This window comes from Arachis duranensis, chromosome 8 (genome assembly GCF_000817695.3).
Source record: "Arachis duranensis cultivar V14167 chromosome 8, aradu.V14167.gnm2.J7QH, whole genome shotgun sequence".
In the NCBI taxonomy this organism is placed as follows: domain Eukaryota; kingdom Viridiplantae; phylum Streptophyta; class Magnoliopsida; order Fabales; family Fabaceae; genus Arachis; species Arachis duranensis.
The window spans coordinates 42900093-42906092 of record NC_029779.3 but is presented as its reverse complement, the minus strand read 5'-3'; the positions used below and the strand labels follow the sequence as shown (position 1 = coordinate 42906092).

The 6000-nt window shown below is 39.2% G+C and overlaps 1 protein-coding gene across 1 annotated transcript in view; it reads left to right on the top strand.

Annotated features, from left to right (window-relative positions):
• The window catches only part of LOC107462951 (uncharacterized), a 43656-nt gene extending 38354 nt beyond the window's left edge, over positions 1–5302 (top strand). Inside the window, exon 4 of the transcript XR_008002026.1 lies at positions 5284–5302. The gene's annotated coding sequence lies outside the window, so the exon portion shown is untranslated. The remainder of the gene's footprint in view (positions 1–5283) is intronic.
• Positions 5303–6000: the final 698 nt, after the last annotated feature.

Sequence of the window (6000 nt, the reverse complement as noted above, 5' to 3'; positions counted from 1 at the left end):
TAGAAGCGAACTCTACTCCCTGATGTACTCTTTTCCCAGCTTCATGATTTTTTCCCAAAAAAGGGTTTTTTCTGGAGAGGGGTTTTTAACGAGGCATCATAGTAGAGGCTAAGGGAAAATATGCTGTCAAGACCCTTAGTAGCAAAAAGGTACCTTCCCGATTAATAAAGATCTTTTTCATTACTATATTTCTCTTAAATATCCTCCTCTATTTTTATAAGTCTTTCTACGAAACGCGCCGACTTAAGCTCAACAAAGCGTGAAAATCCCATGAACCGACCTAACATGGTCGTCAGGATAAAACGACGAGGTACAAGTCGGCGTAAAGAGGTTATACAAGTTGATCGTATTAAACTCGGAAACTATCCGACTCTTAAGTCGAAAGGAAATCCGAGTAAAACAAACTCGAAAGAGCTCTGAGTAAAAGAAAATCGAGCTCCGAGTAGATGAAAAGCGCATCACAAAAATAACCTAAGTCATAAAAGCTCACTATAGCAAAGTTGAGTATAAAGGATAACAAAAGAGATATGAAAACCTGAAAAGTTTGAAGTTTGCATACAAGCCTTTGCACGAAAAAGGCTCAAGAAAACAATGCAAGCTAACAAAAGGTTTTTTCGAAAAGATCAAACATATTTCAAAGCAGAAAAGCATGTACACGCGCAAAGTAACTCAAACCCTTATCCAAAAAAGGGTGCACCTACTTTGATTAGAAAACCCTTATCCAAAAAAGGGGCATTTATTTTGTTTAAAACCCTTATCCAAAAAGGGCAACAAACAGAATATTTTGTTTACGACCTTAAAAGGCCAGAAACAAATTGTTCACAACCACCAGCAAATAAATAGAAGTTTAAAAAAAAAGGGGGACCCACAGGCCGGGCCCCCATATAGCCACAAAAATAAAGAAGTCATTTTTTGGACGGAGTAGAGGAATCACCACCACCAGGAGGAACACCACCAGGACCGGACAGGATGTAGTGGAGAAAGGTCCAAGTCGGGGGCTATGACCCTGACCTGCTCCAAGAAAATTCTCCAAGACTCCTCGGCACCCTCGGCGATAGAGTCCTCCAACTCAGTATAAGCATTCCGAGAGTTCATCAAATCCTTCCTCACCTCCACCATATCTTTAAATAAGCTTTGATAACTCTCCTGGGCTGCCTTCCTCAGATTCACCTCCATAGTGCATTGGGCTCGCAGCTGGCTCTCCTTCTCCCGGAGGTCATCTCTCTCCTTCCTCAACTTATCCCTCTCCTCCTTCAACTCCTCTTGATGCTTTTCAAACAAAAGAAGCCTCTCCTCCAGCTCCCAACCTTTGAGGTAGTCCCCAAGGAGCTGAGGGGAGTCTTCTCGAAGATATCCAAAAGTTTGCCACAAACTCCCGCCGCCCTAAAGCTCTCCTCGGCCAGAGCGGTAAGGTGGTTCCGAACAGAAGCATCATCCATACTTATAAGAGGATAGATGTTCTTTCGGACGAATGCTTGAGCATCCGCCTTAACACCACCTTCCCAAGAAGGGCCAGACTCTGAAGTCTTGCGCTTCTTCTTCTCCGGCTCGGAAAGTAGTTGGGCAGAAGGGAGTGGTCGAGCCAAACTTGAGGAGGAGGAAATAATAATAGGTTGAGAGGGAGTACCCACATTTCTAGGAGGAGGAGGAGGAGGAGGAGGAGAGACGACCGCCTTGCCACCCCCGGACCTAGTCCGGGACTTTGCCTTAGCTTCCTGAACCCTTTGGTAAGCCTCCTGAGCATTCTTTTTTGCCATATCTACAAAAGAAACAATCAAGTCACAAGTCGGTAAAAGACAAGTCGGCAAAAAAGAAGTCGGTGAAATACAACTCGGAAATAGGAAATGCATGCGCTACCTATGCAAGATTGAACAAAAGTCGACATCCCCTGAAGGATTTTTCTCGTATCTAAGTATGGGGCCCTCCCCCATGCTTCCCGGAAAAACCCCACAATGGCCGCCTCCACCTCGTCTAGGTCATCTAGACCAATCTTTTCACAAGGGGTGGCCGGCAGCCAGTAAAGGGGAAAGCGAGGGGAGGAATGCTCGTCCAGAAAAAAGGGGTGGTGACCCTCTACAGCTTGAACCTTGAAGAAGAAATTTTTGAAGTCGTGGAAAGATTCGTCAAAAAGGGTGAAAATCCTCCGACCTTGAATGGCTCGGAAGGATACCCATTGTTGTTTGTTGTTTAGCCCACTAAAGGGCTTAGTCATATGGAAAAGATAAAAGAAGATTCTCAAGGAAGTCGGGAAGTCCAGAGCGTGGCTTATAAACTGGTAAATCTTCAAAAAACCCCAGGAATTGGGGTGGAGTTGAGTAGGGGCAACCTTACAGTGGTGCAAAATGGATATCTCGAAATCTGTGAAAGGAAGAAAAACCCCAAACGGGTGATCATACATTCATACATGAAGAAAAAATGAGGGGCCGCCTCATTAACTCTCCCAAAACAGACCCGGTTTTCAGGACCCGAGACTATCAGTTCATATTTGGGCTCGTCCTCATCCGAAGTACAGAGCCTGTGATGAGTACGAAGATGGGTGATAAACTCAGCGTCAACCAACGGTTCCTCCCCAAGGACCGTAACGTCAACCCACTGAGAAAGAATGTCTACAGAAGCCATTTTTTACGTAAAGAAAGGTGGCAGAAAACCTACAAAAGGAAAAAGAAAAAGAAAATCAAAAAACACGGCCACTAAAGAAGAGAGATTCGAAACTAGAATCTACGGGTCAACCTATCTACTCGCAAAACAAAACATGCAAACATAAAGCATGACATGGAAAAAGCAAAACTAACCTTTATCCAAAAAGGAGGTTGGTGAAGGGCAGAAGTCTTCGAACGCAAGGATGCAATACGAACAAGATAAAGAGAAAGTTTGAAAGATTGCAGAAACGGAAAATGGAAAGAGAGGGAAAGTATTTATAAAAAAAGGCTAAGGGGCATAATGGTAAAAAGCGAAGCAGTCATTAATGAGACTGCACCGTTACCAAAGCCCTCAATCCCTAAATGATCCCTCAACGGACACGACGTTCGAATTGACGTAACTGTCAGAAACCAAAAGTCGCGAGAATCACGTCGGTTCCCAAGATCCGTGTTCTTTCAAACAAGTCGACTACGCACCCGAGTTGAATACTTGAACCCAAACTTTAAAGAAAATTTGGGCTCAAGTAGGGGCACTGTTCATACCCTGGTCCAATACAAAGGCCCAGGTCCAACTAAAAGGCCTAATCCAAAGGATTAGAGCCTAGCTAAGTACCGACCTTCACGTAAGAAGTCGGTATCAACCACGACTTGGTCAGAAGAGGTCGGATGAAAGATTAGCTGGCAGATAAACACTCATTCAGATGAGTAACTGCCCCTAAAATCTCTCTAACCGCCTCATAAAGCTATATCTTAACCTCCCCAAGATAATGGGGACGGTTACCACCCTAAAGATACGGCACTACACCAACGGTGGTTATTGGCTCATCTCTATAAATACACTGACACTCCCTCAGGTATCTCTAAGTCCAATACTCTCTAAGACCTGCTTGCACTCTTGCTAACTTAGGCATCGGAGTGTCTTTGCAGGTACCACCCCCCATTCTCACGCGAGCACAAGTCGGACGGAGCCTCCCGAGTTGCGGACCTACCCGGAGTTCTCCTCCATCACACACTTGGGCCGCCAAACGCCATTCGTCGTATTAATCTCCGGTTACCTACCGTAACAATAACATACATGAAGGATAAAATTGGTAAAAGATAAATAAATAGTTAGTATCCATGGCTAAAAGCCCGTTAGGAAAATGCAGAAGTTAAAAATAGTTGCTTCTTGTAAACGTTGATTTTGATAGTAAAATCACTTCTGCATTCACAGAAAAAAGGTTTTTCAAACTAAAAATTGAAGCTTTCAAGAAGTCTAAACGTATCTTTTCTCTTCCAACGAGTTCCCAAACACACCCTTTGTTGGATTTCTGCTCTAGTATTTCATGAAAGCAAAGCATCAAAAAGCGCTCATGGCCTAATGTATAAGGTGTCTGACTTCTAATCAGGCAATTGTGAGTTTGAGTTCCCATTGGACGTCTGATTTTTTTTTGGTAAATTGGACGTGTGATTTTTATTTGTTCTTTTTCTTGTTGGGCCAAAAAGTCTTTAATAGGCCTTACATCGATGAAAAAGATATGGGAGTGGATCTTCTCCAGTGAGAAAAAAACTGGATGGTATCCAGTGTTTAATCTAACCATTCACTGTTCTCTCTCTCTTATTTATTTTTGGTCCCACTCATAAAATTAAAGGTGAGAGATCACACTGTATTCTATCAATTGTTAAAAAAACTGGAGAGGATCCTTTTCCAAAAGATATTTGTATGAAGTCTACAAAGTTTTTTTTTTTGCCTTGTTAATTAATATAATAAAAGAGTAGATATAGTATATTTAGTATTCAACCCTATCGTTTTCCTTATATCATGTAAAAATAAGAATTAATCTCTACATACAAACTTTTTTACTATATAAGTTATGTAAGTCTTGAAAATTTCTAATCCCTAAAACGGGCCTCTTATGGCACGTATGTTTCACGCACCTCCTTAACAGATTTTTCAATCAATCAACGCGCGAATCTATAACTTCATTTTTCAAAAAAATTTCATTTTCTTTTTTGGATTCCTTCTGCGTTTTCTTACTTTCTCTCTTCGATATTTTTCGTGCATTTCTCTCTCCCTTTTCCTTCACTGTTTACGTAAGTTGTTCTCTCTATTCTTTTTCTTTGTTTCTTCGTTTTTCATTGTTTATGAAATCAAGTTCTGAAATCATTTTGAAGATAATGGATGATTCAACTTCAGATTATCAGCTGAACCACAGCGAAATGGATTTTGAATTTGAATTCAATGAAGTTCTGAGGTGCGGTTTAATTCCAATTAATAATTGAATCTGAATTTGAATCCAGTTAGTAGTTTATGATTGTGTAGCTGAATAATGGGCTAACCTTGATACCTTGTCTGTAAAATTTGCTGTTCATTGTTTCTTATTTGAATTGAATCTACTATACTAGCTCTGATGAATTTTTTGCATTTTATATCAAGGATGTAAATCAAGAATATTTTGGTGTATTTCAGGAAAGTTTGGGTGTATTTACAATTTAAGACTTTTCATCTCATTAAGGGTGAATTGTCTTATTATTTTGGTTGAATTGTTTTAGTTTCTATTTATTGATATTTCATGAATCTGATTTTTATTATTTTTTATAATAGTTTTATTGTTGTATTTGCATTCTATAGTTTATGCTTGTTTTAATATGGTGTATTTTGCAGCAAATCTATAGTGTTGATGAGTAGTTTGTATCCAAGGTTGGGATGACTTTTAACACCCTTGAAGATGCTGCAAAATTCTACAAGGATTATGCGAAGGCTGCAGGTTTTTCTTCAAGAATTCGGAGCACAAATAAAAAGAAAAATGAAATTAAGAATCAATTGATTACATGTAGCATAGAGGAAAAATGGAAATTGAAAATATCTCCGACTGAGAAGAAATCCCTCAGCTGGATTTGAAGAAGGAAAATCGAAAAAATCTTTATTGTTTTGAGTCCAATCAAGTGGTTGAGGTGTGGTTCAATTCAGAAGAAAAAAATATAGTATTAGAGGAAATATTTATCTGTCTTTGCAACAAATTTGGGTGTAACACGAAGATATTTGGGTGTAAGATAAAGATATTTGGGTGTATTTGTAAGAATTTTGGGTGTATTTTTATTCTGATAAGTTACTTATAACTTAAAACTCTTCATGTTCCTCTTCCTCATCTTCTGTTTCTTTTTTTCAACCTCATCACTATTTTTTTCTTCTTTTTTCTTTTATTCATCTTTTCTTTTTTGCTTTACCTTCTCAAGTTTTTTCTTATTTTACTCTCTTAACAAGAATAAAAACCAAAAAATCAAACAAAGAATTAGAAGAAACATATAATGTTGTAAAATTACTTGGAAGAGGATGAACTTACATTCATTTAACTAAAAGAAAGAAAAAAATAAGGAAAAG